We start from the raw sequence: 15,576 nt of genomic DNA on the forward strand, positions 1-15,576 counted from the left end.
TTTTTATGACTAAATGAGGGAGATTCCTCTTAAATGGTCTGTACTCGGACCTCTCCGGACTGTCAGTTGCTACTTTAGCAGCATTTAGATATCCTAGAAAGTAAATCTCCACCTTATGGAAAACATTTTAAAATTGAGCACCACTGTTGCAAAAACAAGCCTTGTGCTTGTTGGAAGCTGTAAAAATACAAGTTCATAAAGCCTCCCTATCATCTGTGTGCTTAGGCAAAAATGTGTTACTCTTTCTTCTGTGCCTTGCTTTTTTCTCTCATTCAAGCAAATAGGCTGATGAATAGTTAGGCTCAATGTGCCCCTCCTATTGTCTGTCTTGTTTGCTTGCCACCTTTCAACAGCTTCTCTGTTCAGTTTTAAACAACAGGAGAAGAAAAACACTACTAAAAATTAAGATATTCTATTACTGTATAATCCTGTGAAGAAGGATGTTCTGCTTCATTCAGAAGTGGTCAAACTAGAAAGGTTCCTTGCTCGCCCTTAAATCTGTGATGGCAATAAGAATGGTAAAAGCACACTGAAAATGACAAATCATTGCATTGCTGAGTGCAAATTCTTTTTTGTATGTGGAGCACTCTGTACCCTGGGAAGACTGCAGCCTGGAGTGTGATCTTATAGGCAGCAGAGGTTCAAAGGCAGGGATGTCAGGGCAGTTAACCGAACTAGGTTCTTTTCTAAGTATTGCTTGGCTTTCTTTTAGTTTCCCATACAGGTATGTATATGTACACATACATATATATAGATAGAGCTGCAGTCACACCATGTTTAACAGACCAAGCATAAAGGCTGACCTGCTCTTAAAACAGCAGGCACTACTTTGCAGGTTTTGAAGTATGATCTCCCCAGTGCCCTGTGTAACCTTGTTTGGGGAATTAAATGGAATAGGACTCCTTGAAAGATACATTGTGTATCTAGATTAAGCCTTCCTGGTACTGACACACCTGGATGAAAAAGTGTCTGGGGCTTGCCATCCTTTTGACCCAGGAGAAAGCATACCCAGACAGGCCTGGGGCCAGCTTCTGTGTGGTGATCCTGTCACCAGCAGGTACCCTGAAGGATTGATGTGGCTTCATGCTGCTAGGACATACCCTTGAATGCTCCTTGTTTCATGCTTTTACGGGGGAATACTACATAGTCATGAAGACCAGTAAAACAGCTGACACATCTCTTGGGATTCCTGCTCTTTCAACCTGAGCTTTCCAATGTCTGGTGCTGAAGAGCTCAGAATAGCTTTTTATCCACAAGTCCTACTGAGCGATATTTACATAACTTGGGGCAGGATCCCCTGTCACTTAGTCTTTGGGTATGACCCAATGCTCTATCACTGTATGATCCTATGTGAAGTCTAGAGGTGTGTTTAAGATGGCCGCAGTGATCGGGACAACTCTTCTTGGAAGTGTACGGGGAGCTTAGGCAACTACTGGTACTGCTTTGGCTGGCCCCAGCAGCTCCATGCATGCATTGAGAGATCCCAGGTACAAGGTAATAAAAGCCATTTGCTTCAGTTCCCCTCTGCTTTTTTGGTTTTTTTTTTGTTTTTTTTTTTAACTCCTGCATCTGCTGTGTTGCACAGTCGCCTGCCTGCCTCTACAAATGGTGCACTGGTGGCACACATTTATTAAACTGATAGAGAACAGGAAATAACAGTGGATTTAATGGCATTTGAAGACAGTGCTGACCTCCTTCGAGGAGCACAGCATGGTGTGCTGGAATAAAACTGAAGGATGGTGTCCTTGGTCAGGGTGTCCAAAGTCATTTAAGAGCCATTCACTTTGCTTATGTTTTAAAAACACTTTGTTGTTGAATACACTTTTTGCTGACTTTACAGCAAAGCCCCTATCTTTCTACTTTGGAAACAAAGAACAAAACCTTTGGCATGCTGGTGATGCAGGTCCCCCATAGACCAACACTCAGTTAAGTTTTTAATTTATCATAGTTTTTTGTTTACCAAGAGATTGCGGCACTTTGGGTGGTAGGAGAAGGTGTCTGGGAATGGTGAGTCCAGTGCTGTTGCAAACAAATCTGGGTGCTCATAGCTTGCTTTGTAGCTGATAAGTGGGGCTAACAGTGTTGTGTAAGAGAGTTAGGTGAATTCTGGGAGAGCACTTGGGTAACAAATCCAAGTGCAGCATTTAAATGAACAAGTGCAGAGAAGCTGAGTAATGCCTGCGTATTTAGAGCAGCCAAATGCAGTTAATTTTGCATTGAATTTTTAGTTATGAATCCTGTCTATATGCAGCACCACGTGCCCCCTTCCTTAGAGTGTTTCCATGCAAACAGTGCTGTCTTGTGCTGTAGCTGATGCCTGCAGCACTGACAGCCAAGTCTTGGTGCTGTCCTATTCCCCATCTTTCCTTTCTTCCCCATCTCCTCCAATTACTTTTTGGTTTCTTCTATATAAGAACTGTAAATTGCTACACTAAACCTATTACTCTCTGCGGTTATGTTTCTGTTGCTGATTTTACTGACTGGAGCTGTGTAACAGCCTAAAAGTTAAGACCTTGTGAATCAGGATACTAGGTCACGTTGGGGTCTTCTAGTTTCTGCCAAGTGGAAGAGCAGATACTGCAAGCTTGAAAATATACAAGGGAAATACTGTAGCTTCTATGCATGGAATAACTTCAGAGGAGGATGCAGATTTGCCAGCCCTACTGTATCTCAGAACACCTAAGTGAAATGCAGTGCAGCATCCTGGTAGCTAAGTCGAAGATGGACATTTGGCAGAGCACAGCTTCATGAAGCTGTGCCTTGTGCCTTGTCCCAAGTTGTGAGTCTGTGCAACAGGGGACAGTGGCAGCAGGGAATGAGGAACAAGAGAGAAGCAACCTTCCAGTTTTCTCCTGTCCTTCCCAGGAAAATCTGAGCCTCATGAAGTTACCCTGAAGCCAAAGCAGTTAAAAACCTCACCACATCAACCCACCACCCCTGCTGGAGAGCAGAAATCTGGTCTTCATTTCAGTTAAATCTTTTCCAGCCACCAAAGCCCCTTTGTATTTGGTCCTTAGGGTGATATTCCAGCTGTTTATTTTAAAAAGCCAGTCTGGTTAATGCCTTCCTGGGGGGGCAGAGCCTTCCTTTCACAGGGGATACCAAGCCTGGAGAGCCCTCTGGCTCCATAGAAGACATTGATATTCCAATAAAAACAAGCAGAGCCTTTACATAATCCAAAATCCCTGTTTCCAGTGTGTTTGAAGGCTGACTGCTGCAACATCTTATTTGCTGTGCTCTCGTGGCTCCCTGGCAGTGCTCTCCACTGTCGCATTTCATTGTATGCTTTCGGTGAACACAAAGGCATCTGTGTTAATCTTTCATTTCCCAGGCGATTCAGTGTTCTCTTGAGCCTCTGGCTGCCTCCTCAGCCTTTTTCCCAAGGTGGAAGTTAAATTTGGTAAAAACAAGGAACAAATATGTATAAGGGGGATCGACCCAGGTCTTCAAGTCTTGAAAATTGCTGTGGAAGGAAACCAAGTGGACTTTAGCCCTTCTTAATTTCTGTTTATTTTTCTAATAGAAAGTCAGATCCAGCCCAGCAGAACCTGTAGACTTTTGGTCAATTCCCACTAATTAGAAAGGCAGCAAATTATGTTAGCTTTTGAAAGCATGCCTGCAGACTGCTCCATCACTGAAGAAAATATGCATGGAGGGGTTTGAGGAGAGGGGAGCTTTCTCTTGTCTCTGATTTTTGTTTTTCACTTTTGAGAGCTATTTTTATTTGTGTGTTTTGTTTTTTTTTTCTCTTTTTTGAGCATCACTGTCATGTTGGAAACTAACTTACTAGAAACTAACCTGGCCTTTAATTAGTGGATGAGAGCTACCAAACATCATCTGAAGAGCATTTTGACAAAACCAAGATGTTCCTGGTGTATACATAAGGTAAATTGAGGGAAAAAGCCCCAGGATTTTACAGCAGCCATATATATTAATAGTAGGCTTTCAACCTTTTCTGAGGCTTCCAAATTAATTTTGAGACAGGGAAGTAATTTTTAATTACCTTTAAATGGAATGCTGAGGAGTGAAAAAAGCTGTGTTGACTCTGCATGGGGAAGGGAGCACCAACAACCCGGACCGTCTTTCTCTGGGGACTGCTACCTTATAGTCATGTCAGTGAGGTCTTCAGCATTCAGACACATACCAACTTGATGTGAAAGAAACGGAGTCCAACAGCCTTTTGTGGTGTCTTGTAAAGCTTTTTACTCCCTCAGCATTTGCAAATGAAGGAAACGAGGAGGAATCTTGGGGTTTGTTTTTGTCTGGCATGCTGCTGTGAGATTATGTGGAAACGCTTTCACTGCTCTTTAGTTACCCATGAATGATTGTGCCTAGAACATGTCCCGAGAGAACATATGCTTCTGCTCATTTCTGTTTAATTATCCTTTTCTGTGCTGCCTTCCCACAGCACCTACCTCAGTCAGATTTTGTTCTGAGGCTCTGGAGTTTGGGAATAATGCAAAAAAAAAAACCAACAAATACAAATTAGAAATCTTTAAATACAGCTACTTTTATGCTACTTTGTAGAGGCTTAGGAGCCTGCTTGATAACGCTCGGAGGAAAAATTGTCCTACTGTAGTTAATTTTCATTAAGGTGCAACTGCCCTTGAAGCTCGAGGAGACTTTCCCCTGACTAAAAAGTCTGAGAAATGATGCTTAGGCTTGTGCAGTCTCTCAAGCACCTCTCAGCTTTGGGGTTTGGTTCTTGGGGGTTTCCCCCTCTTTATTCTCTTTGTGTCTGAACCCCTGGCAGCCTTCCAGCATTGTTCTCCGACCTGCTGTGAAGGAGTGTCAGAGTGGTGCTCTCCTGCCTCTAATTCAGCAGAGATTGAGTGATAGCATTTGGTAAAGGTTAAAGATGCCAGCTGAGGGGAGGTTCAGAGTCACCCACCCACTCATGTGCCTCAGCTTGTGGTTTCTTCCTATTGTACATGCCTGTTTCTTACTTTCTTCTTATCTATCAAAGCTGGTCATTGCTCTTCAGGATGTCTCTTCTGAATCACCTTTTTCTTCTTCGTATTTTTCTTTCCTTTTTTTTTTTTTTTTTGTTGCATAAGTGGAATAAGTGATGCTCCAGTGTAAATACTGTGGCCCTGGCAAAAGTCTCTCTCTCTCCCTTCATTGTAAAAGCTATATAGCTGGTTCTGTCTCTGTATAATGCAGAACAGTGACAAACAAGACTCCATGGAAATTTCTCATCAACACACTTACCAGCCAGTACTGCCCGCCAGCACAGACTGAACAAGCTCCACAGTATGCCTTGATAACCGGTTATTGCCTAACTTTAGCTATTGTAACGTCATAAGATTTCTCAAAATTTGGTTTCATGTGTAGCAAGATCTGGTTGGGTTGTGCTGCTGGATCTGAAATCTAAATCATCTTGCCCTTCAACTGCTTGTGATACTGGATCTCCAGTGCTTTCTCTGCTTTCATGGAAGCTTGAAAATTCTCCAACTGTATTATCTTTTGTTGAGGAAGCAGTTTTGTTCAGGTTTTAAATGACTCCTGCTTGCATAGGGTTGTTACCTGCTAATAAAAATGTGGAAATAGCGTTTGAAAAGTGTGTAGGCTTGTGTTCTCCTTGCACCAGAATAAAATTTCATTGGGGGTTTTGCTGGATGACTGTGATAAAGCATAGCAAAAATGCTGTGTTGCTGTCCACTTTGCAAACAGCTGTTTCCAGTTGAAATATGGAGAAGTACCCTTTGTCCCAGCTGTTTGATACAGCTTGTGCCCCTCTGCCAGCTGTTAGTCTTGCTTGTGTCTGCTTAACAGAACAGACCATGGGAGCTCTTCAGGCACAGAGACCTCAGTTTAAACTGGGAATAGGGGATGCTTAAATGAGGATGGCTGTCTTAGTGCTGGTGGCTGCTCCTCCTCTGTCCCAGGCAGGAGGGATCCCTGGGCTGGCAACTGCTTTAACCCTCTCACTTGCATCCACAAAGGGATCTGTTTGCACAGTGTGACAGTATCTCAGAAGAAGCTTAGACTAGTTGAAATAAATCCATTTAACACAAGTGCAGCCATCATGTTTTGGCAGAACTAGAGTGTTCCTGTGAGCCTGGATAACATGTTAGTTTTGACTTGAAATTGCCCAGTATTGTTTTTTCTAGCAGCTCTTTTCCTCTTCGCTGCCTGGTGAGAAGCCAACACTTGACGTTTTCATTTATGAGCGGGGGTTTTGTCCACCTGTCTTGATACATGCTCCCAAAGCTCAGGGAGAGCAGTGCAGGTAGCAGGCTGTGTTTGGTCTCTCAGCAGGTGGTAACTCTTCCTTTGCTGGATACAAACTCATCCAACCGTTCATTTGCAGAAACCTCAACAGTCATGGAAATTTTGGTAGGAGTGAAGACATGACAATGAAAGCCTCTCAGGATAACGTGGCAAATTAAAATGGAGAAAACACCACCACCTAGGCTGAAAAGGGTCATATTTTAAAAAGTTTAAAGTTCTGTAGAACTTGAACCCAGCTGGGGACTAGTTGGGTAGTTCAGGATAGCTCACTGCTTTTAACAAACAGGGGAGAATGGGGAAGAGCTTTTAGGTTTTCCTTTTTTATTGATGCATCAGGGTTCTTTTCTTTTTTTCTCCTCCTCCTTGTTTTTTGGAATAAGGATGTTTCTTTCAAGTTCAGCTGATACCAGTTTAGCCCTCAAGATGGTACTGAGGCTTTCATGTTTGTATGCTCACAATAGTGGCAAGTTGGGACAAAGCAGTGCCATGATGGTTGATTGAGTGATATTGTATTCTGGCTGTAGATTGACTAAAGGTAGACTTTTAGTGATACCAATGCTGTTGCAGTTATTTAAACATGATTGTACTTCAGCAACTTAAGCACCTTATTAGCAGAACCACTATATTAGACTTTGAATAAGTTCGTGGAAGTGGACACTTCAAATGCGCATATAATTAAATGTGTTCTAAGTTAATAACAAATAAGAGGTCTGTGAAGAACTCCTTGGAATGAGAAGACAGCTAGAGCCAGCTCCAGTGAGGATGCTACAGCCTCCTTCGGGAAAATTGAAGGAGGCTGTAGTATTCAGGCTTGTTCAGGCTGAATTTTTCTCTGATTAACTACCAGCCGTCCTGCAGGAACAGCTTCCAAATACTTTTTTCCTCGGCCGATAGGCAGGGTTTTCTTCCATGATTTCTTTGCATCTTGTGAGCCAAACCAGCATCACACCTGCCGTGTGGGTGCATCCGCTGGCTTTGCCGGTGCCAGACCAGCTGTGCAGCAGCAGTTGCCATCTGTCAAGAGTGAGGACAGATTGCTGGTACAGAGACTCAGGAAGTAATTAGAAGGCAAATTTAATTTGCTCTTAGAGCACGTGGAGGTCCAAGTAGCTCTCTCTTCCCCTGCTGAAAGAATCTGGGGCTTGAGGGGAGGCAGGGAAGGAAGGAAAAATGATAGGAGGGAAATACAGAGAGGAAAGAATTGAGCTGCATTCTCGCAATCTGTCCACTTGGACTTGTGCAGCTGCTCTGCCACTGACAGGTTGCTGTCTCTCCACCCAGTGCAGACAGCCAAATGACTTGCATCGTGAACACAAATCACTAAAGATTAATGCTAGTAAGTAGCCTGGTCAGAATAAACTGTACCGTGAGGCAGAGCACCTAGCTGCTCAAAAACCTTAGCTATTCTCTCCTCTCTTCATTTCTCCTTTCTCTCCACAGAAGATTTTCCCAGAATTTGGAAGCCAAACATAAATTCAGTACACATGCCTTTTCTGGATCAAGTCCCATGCCTCTGAATGCAGCACCATCAGTTTTGGAACATTAAAAGCTTGTGTAGAACCAAAGGGTAATGACCAGTTGGAGCTATAGCAGGAGTACTTCTGTGCTTATAATTAGTTAAGGATGTGCTTAAATGCTTTATTAGCTTAGGGCTTCCATCTGCTACCTGGGGCTGAGCAGTTTCTGACGTTCCCAACTCTAGGGGCATGTGGAAGATGCCCTTCTTTTATTTGTGAAGAATATGTATTTTGCATCAATAGCTTTGGATATGGAAAACAGGCAAACATGGACTTAGGGGTAGCACATTCTCAAAACTAAACAGCAATATCAAGGGTGTAGTGTGCTTTTCTGAATGTCTTTAGGTATCTTTCTCGAAAACTGAGTTGGGCGCTCAAGAGGGGTCTGAGGAGTTCCCTCAGGGCAAGGTGCATAGAGTCCACCACTTCAGGAGCCGCAGGCTCTTCACGTGGTCTCATAGCCACCTGGGTTCTGATCCGTGGCTGTTGACATCAATAGAAAAATACCTTGTGTATTCAATATAATAAAATCCAGCACAACACTGTTTTTTGTTTTTTCTGTCCTGATTACTAATGATCCTAGAGATTTTCCAGAGATAGTCACTGGCAAGTGTGCCTTCCTGAGCCTGAAGGTCCATTCAGGCAGTTGTTAATCCCTAAGTATAGGTCTGCACTTCAGGCATTCCTGAAAAATTGGGTATTGTTCAGAGGCTCAAGGTGTATCTCGCAACTATTCAGAGAGGTGATGATGGGATATCAGTTTTTACACGACTAGTATTTGCACTTTAGGACTTTAAATTATTGATGGGAGGAGTGAAAAAAAGCTGAGTTGAATCAAAGTGCTTTTTTGTGATGGTCCTGTAATTGCTGCTATTTCTATTTACCTCTTCTTTTTTGAAGTCAGTTTATTTTCCACAAAACCGTTCCCTACTTACTACCTCCAGCACACAAAGTCCTGACATTGCTGCACAGTCTACCTAGCCTCTGGCTGGTTTTAGTGATGGAGGACTGATGGAGGCATGAACATGCCGGCATCTGTTTAAGCCCAACATTTACATCTCCCTGAACTTTGGCAACTGAGAGATCAGAGATCTGGTCTGTCTTCTCTGAACAGTACTTTATCCTCTGTTATCCAGGCATATTGTCCTCACTAGAGAGGAGTCAAAAACTTTTATATTTTTTCTCCTTTTACTCTCAGAGGGTTCAGGCAGTAGTACCTGCTCTAAGAATGGCAGCAGATGTTAGGCGGTGGAGCTGTATTCTCGTGTTACCGAGTTTCCTCAGGAAGCTTTTGACTAAGCAGCTGCTGTCTCATGCGTAGTGAGAAGCTGAGTCTGGGTGTAGTAGAAACGTCAAAGGAAATATGAGAAGTCACTGCCTCCAGCTATTTTCTACCTTTCTTCAAAATCTGCAAGGCTGGCAGAGCAGAAAGTATCTCTGTATTGCATCTGGCAGCTTGACCGGAATGTCACCTTCCTTGGCAGCAGAGCTGACAACACTGGATTTTGCACAGAAAGAGAGCATAACTTATCTCCTCTGCCAGCTTCCCTTTGGTAGAGCAGGAGAAGGGGCAAAAGGGGTAGTAATGTTATAATTTCTTTCATTTCTCTCTGCAGACTTGGAAGCCATCAGTAATGAGTTTAGGATGAGCTGCCCACTTACTGTTCTTACTGGTTTTTAAAATTTTTTCCCCTTTTCCCTCGTTATGAAATGCAAGTGGCAATTACTTTTGTTTTCAGGATGCATGACTGCAGAGTGCTACCCATGTAAGGACTGGACTCTTTTTATTTTTTCCCTTTTTTTTCTTCCCTGCAGTCACAGTGATTCTGTAAATGGAGAATTACAATGTTTCACATTCCTTTTGCCCAACCGATGCCACCCAACCAAAAGTTTCTTCTGCAGCCAGAGCCTTGTGAGCATCTCTTCCAAAGCTCCTCTACAAGTCTTTGCATATGCCTCTAATCTGGTGCCAATGCTGGCATTGTTAGGCTTAGTTATCCCTGCTGTGGCCATAAGTAACCCCAGCTCTACTTTAAAAATAAAGAAATCTGAGTGGGTTTTTTGCTCTGGTGTATGCTGGAAGGTGCTGACCCAGAAGTATGGTGGTTTAAGTGGAGATGTCCACCTTAATGTTGGTGGGCCTTGGAGCATGTTCAAACTCTACAGATCTGTGAAGAGAGACAGATGAAGTTGCCAAAGGGGCTTGTGGGTTGTGACCTTGTCGTTCCTTTTTGCCATGCAGACTTTAAATTCTTGTTGCACTAGAATAACTTTTGTCTCTGCTCTGCTGTCAGATGCCTCTCTCCCCTTCTTCTGTTGTTTCTTCCAAAGCTTGCTTATTGCTGTCTCTGCCAGGAGTGATGGATCAGATGAGAAGGGTGTGACTTGTTTCTCTAAGATGGCTATGAGTCTCAGTTGCCCAGGATCCATCAGTCTGTTAATCTCTCCATAGAGGGTTGCTGCTGTTTTTAATAGGAAGCTAAGGTTCATGGTGGATGTTTTTCACATAGGCTTCAGAAGCAGCTGCCTTAAATGTGGTCTGGCACCTCTGCAGGCAGCGGCTGAGCACTGGTCTTGGAGAGGGGCTGGGGTGAGGATGGCTGTGGGCAGGACCTCCCCACAGTGCAGGAATTACTTATAAATAGGAGAACAAATTGAAATGTTCCCTTTTTGTTTTTCCACCTCCCACAGTTCTTGGGAATAAGGAAGGAGGCCAGCAAGAAATGTTGGCATTTTAGTGAAAAGCAAAGGCAGCTGAAGGGAAAGGCCTCTTATTTTGTTATTATTATATTTCTGGGAAATGTTGCTGCAGATATAGTGCCAGGCTGCTGTACAAAAGATCCTGTCTGGGTTTACTTACGAAAGTAAAGGAGTTGACAGTCCCTGTCCATGAGATTGCCAGAAGTGACTAAGTCAGCAAAGGAGACCCAGCAGGTGCTGAAGTGAAATTCTTCCGAAATGTCCTCATTTACACTCACTGCATCCTTTCCCAGTAAAAGCCTTCAATTGCTGCTTCAAAAATTCATAAGTTTGCATGCTTTAATGGAAGCAAATGAAAGACTTTTCTGATTTGTCCTGAAAGAGCCTGTGGAAAGTTCAAAGGGAACTTTAAGTATTTAGTTATGCTGCATTTACCTACCCAAGAACTTTTCTCCCTGAGTTACCTGAAGCTTTTTTTTTTAAACTGAAATCACTGTTGTTGACTTTTATGTGAGGCCTGTAAAACCAAGGCACTAATATATCAAATATGAATTTAGCTGAAGATGATGCAAGTTATGAATAGGATTTTCCAGTCTTTGCCTGCTGAAATTGTAATCTGTGTCCCATTTGGTCTCATGATCCTTACACGTAGGATTTGGTCTACGGAATGGGAGAGGTTTAAAATATGAATTATTGGAGTTTAGAGTGTGGAGAAAGTCATGATCTAAGAGGGGAGAACTTTTGGTGCTTTTAGACTATGTTAAACTTGTAATTAGCCTCTTAAAGTTACATGTTTGGTTTTGGAAGGTTCTAGCTTTTTCTCTGTCTCCATGGAGTACAATTTGATACCTTTTAATGTAGAGCTTTCTGTAAGTTTTGCATCCAACTTCTTTTAAGAGTAACACCAAGGATTTTCAGGAGAAATTACCGCCTTTAGGTTTCTATCTTTGTAAGTTTATGTCCCCAGAGATATAAAAGCAGATTAAATGTCACTATTGCAGCAGAAAAGAAACAGCAATACATGAAACAGAAACAGACTGTCAGGAAAAAAAATCAGCTATGAGAAGTCAGCATTAAAAACAATCTTCTTATTTGTCTGAGGTACAATGTTGCCTCAAAGTCAACAGGGGTTTTCCTATCCATTTCTGTAGACAGAATTTATCAGAATTCATCCTTTGGTTATAATTTAAAGTATGAGCTTAGATTTGATTAAAGTGAAATGTCTTTTTAAATGAGGAAGATCAGGGTCATACAACCCAGAAGACATACTGCCATCTTTTCATCTCTGGCAAAACAAAAAAGAAGAAAAAATGTTTTAAACCTGCAAATCTTTTACAGGTCTGAAAGAAGAGTGAATCAAGATGCTTGGGAAGCCAGGTATAATATAGGCTGAAGCCCATGGTTTTGCTTGTTGGGAGCAGTTGTAGAATGGCTTTTTTAATGGTTGGGGAGGGGAAGGCCAAAAGTTCTAAAGGACGCTTACTTCATAGGCTGAAATAAGGCTAGCCTGCCCAAAGGAAAATCTACATGTGTGTAACTCGATGAATAAAGCTAAGAATACAGATGGTGCATTTTTCATTGATGTCTTCTCACGTCATTCTTCCCATGCACTTTTTTCCACACTTCTGGTTGATTGAGCTGAGCTAGCAAAAGTCAGAAAGTAATGACGAAGCCTTTGCAATTTCCAGCCATCAGTATGCTTCTCAGTCATAGCAGTCTCAAATTAAAACCTTCCAGTAGAAAAAGGTCCATAATGGTGCTGCTGTGGGTTTTTACATGTCAGATTTTGATCACATCAGCCTGACAGGCTGATAGCACTTTGATTGCAATCGCCATTTCCAGCCACTGTGCTGATTCTTGGCTTGTACCTTAGTAGACTGCAGTCACTGAAATGATCCAGCTTATTTGCTGGCCACTCACAGCTGAATTGAAAGACGTGCAGTAATACCCAAAATTAGAGTCGTGTGACTGAGTTCTCTGGCCATAGCTGTCTGAGCTGTAGGTTTAAGTGGGGCAACTGTGTCAGTTCCACTGAAATACTGATTTACAGCAGCTTTCATTGTCAGTCCTGAGGAGGAACTGTCATTCCCTTCCCTGAGCAAGTTCATGCTGTATGAGAAATTAATTTCATCCACACTCACAAATATTTTTAAAGTACAGTCACTTAGAAAAAGAGGGTAGTTGCATTAATGTATTATTTATAATGCACTTGCAATGCATGATCCTGCAATTTACCCTAGATTTCTGAACAGGCTTTTGCATTTGGACAGAAGTGACATTTTGGTGTTGAACAAATTCCAGAATACCTGTTTTTAAAAGCAGCATCACCAGCCATGCTGCACCCTTCCCTCCTCTGCCTTGCATGCAGAATTTGGAAGGCACATTGCCCTGCAGCTCAGGGCAGTTTGAGCTGAATCTGAATTTCTGGCAGCTTTGGGGTCCAAAATCTTGTGGAGTGATGTTTCTTTCTATGAGGGTGAGGATGTCTCTAAAGCTGCAACATGACTGTTACGTCTGGGTTGTTCACAGTGATTCTCCTCACAGACTTGTATTGCTGCTTTCCCTATTGATGAGGTGGAGGGATGGGTAAGTAACATGTGCCTGAGAAAATGGTAAAGCAGTTCTGAAATTCTGTCTCTGGGAAATGCCTGATTTAAAGCATGGTATCAATATTTTACAACAAAAGTCTATATGACTTCTTGTTTTGCTTTACCTGCTAAAATAACATACTGATTGCTCAGCTGGTGTGAGGTAAATGCTTAACTACAGTCTCCTGGAACTTCTGGACAACAGCATCATGGGTTGGGTTGGTTTTTCTTATTTTCAGGCATTCTCTTTTTTTCCTTTTCCCTGAACCTATTAATAGTTTAAGATATACAGGATATTAGATGAAAGCAAGGTAAATGTCATTCAGAAGTTTTTTAAAAAAATAATTTATACTTCATGCATGCATTGGTGAAATAACTGAGCTTTGATCATCAGTTATGTTGATTTAAGTAAAAAAGACAGTGGAGATTTATTACGAAGTAACCCCCTTAAGTCCTGAAGAATAGCACTGTGATGTTGGTTTATTGTTCCAGCTAATCAAATTATCACAGGTTATAGGCAAAATGGAGATTGTTTTTATTTTTTGTCTGCTCACATAGAAATGTCAAAGCTTGATCTCTAAGCAAAACACTATTTTCATACCCATAATCTTTTGAGAACCAAATAGCTACTATTACATTTTCTGCCCATAATATCTGTCTAAAATCAGTGGGACTTCTCATATACTTTACATTAGAAGATTAAGAATCTTCTTCAATGTGCCTTTTAAACAGGGAGGGGGGAAAAGGCCAGAATTCATTACAAGTCCTATTATTTTAGATATGTGCTCTAATAGTATCTACTTCCAGCTGAGCTTTTAGAAGACCTCAGTGTCCTGACCACTCTGGCAGTTTTGGCAGACACTTTTAATATAAATCCAGCTGTATCAGGAAAGCTGTACTCTGATACTGCTTGCTTTGTTTACAGCGTTTTTTCACATAGGAGTACAACATCTAGCTGTGTCCACAGGAGTTTTTCTTGGTATGTCCAGTGTCCTGTGCTCATATCCTGTGGTTTTGCTATACATCCCTCAGTTCACATTTCATCATGTGTCATCTGCAGGATGCACATGTGTCACCGAAAAGGTTGCTTTCCCTGCCTTGTACTCAAAATACCAGTTCGTGGCTCTATAGCCTACAAGCTGCAGGTAATTTCTCCCATTCTGCAGGCTGTCTGCTGAGCTGCTTATGTGTGCGCTTCTTAACGCATTGCAGTCAAAATGCACTGACTTCACACCACACTGTTATTTAAACTAACACCTCTGACTTTGACTAAAATAAGTGGTAACAGAATGAAGCTCACACCCCTAGAGCAGACAAAAGGTGGGAGTAAAAGGGGATTATTTAGTTCTGTCAAACACAGGAAAGATTAACCTTAAAATGTGTATTTTTAAACACATGTAGTTATTTACATCCTTGCAAAGTGGGTGTGAAATGCCACAAAACAAAAGCAAGAGCAGTTTGTACCCAGGATAAACTGAGCCAAAAAGGACATCTATATATTCCTAGTTAACTTTAGCAGTGTGTTAGAGCTGGTACTAATGACTCTGCAAAGTGCAAGGTATGAAGAACCATTCTTAGAATGTGGATCCGAATGTGTGTGAATACCACGGTGTGTCTATCTGTATGTGTATATGTATATGTTTTCCTAATACTGTTTTATATTTATTGACAAGTGATTAAAAAAAAAATTAAAATCTTTACATTCTGAAGATGTTTGTATTGGGGTTAGAAGTCATATAAATTCTGTGCTGCACCAAGATATCCGCTCTGGGGTTGTTTATTGTGTTAACAGACATCTCGTAGATGCACTTCAAGAGCTGACCGGGCAATATTATGGCCATCATTTGAAGATGATGAAAGAATTTCCCTATTTGTAAATTATGCGTTTCAGAATTTCCTGGGCCTTACAGGACAGCTGCTCTCCAAAGGTCATCACTGCAGATCATGCAGCATATTTAAAACCTTCTTCTGTCACCTCTTTAGTGCTGAACATAGAATTGCTTTCACTATGTCTGCTCATGGAAACTCTCTTAGAGCCTTTAGTGGTAAGTGTAGCTCTTGGTGTTGGTGTTGTTTCCCCCAGAAGAAAATAAAACAGAAATGGGAAAAGTTCAAGAAGAAATGTTTAATTCTGTCAGCGATGAGGTAGAACAGCATTTGTTATTGTGCTTATTTTACTTCTGTGTGTGTCATGTACGGGCTTATTAGCTCACTCTTAAGAAACAATTGCTAGAATAGCAATATTTGCAATACTACTTTTTGTTCATCTTCTGTTACAGAGGTGCTTTATTTGCAAGGGCTGGCTTTTTTCAACCAAATTATATCGCCTGTCAAGAATGTTCACGTGACTCTTGGAAACCTGGTGCAGAGTCTTCCCTATTTGCTATTTTGTCCTGTTTTCTTCTCCCTGTAGCAGGTAAGCACATGTTTCTGCAATGCTATTTGCAAGTGGAAAATGTGTCCAATTTCAAATACCTCGTGAGTTCATTCTGTTGGACTCAGTAGGATTAACATCACTCTTCCAAAATTTTCCACAG

The 15,576-nt window shown here is 41.8% G+C and overlaps 1 protein-coding gene across 5 annotated transcripts in view; it reads left to right on the forward strand.

Moving 5' to 3' along the window:
• The window catches only part of PRR5 (proline rich 5), a 93,286-nt gene that overhangs the window by 7,361 nt on the left and 70,349 nt on the right, over positions 1–15,576 (forward strand). For all 5 annotated transcript variants that reach the window (XM_062634903.1, XM_062634907.1, XM_062634901.1 and 2 more), the window contains exon 2: positions 15,319–15,455. The gene's annotated coding sequence lies outside the window, so the exon portion shown is untranslated. The remainder of the gene's footprint in view (positions 1–15,318; positions 15,456–15,576) is intronic.

This window comes from Pezoporus occidentalis, unplaced genomic scaffold, assembly GCF_034315485.1.
Source record: "Pezoporus occidentalis ecotype Australia unplaced genomic scaffold, CSIRO_AGI_Poc_V1 ctg44, whole genome shotgun sequence".
NCBI classification, from domain to species: Eukaryota; Metazoa; Chordata; class Aves; order Psittaciformes; family Psittacidae; genus Pezoporus; species Pezoporus occidentalis.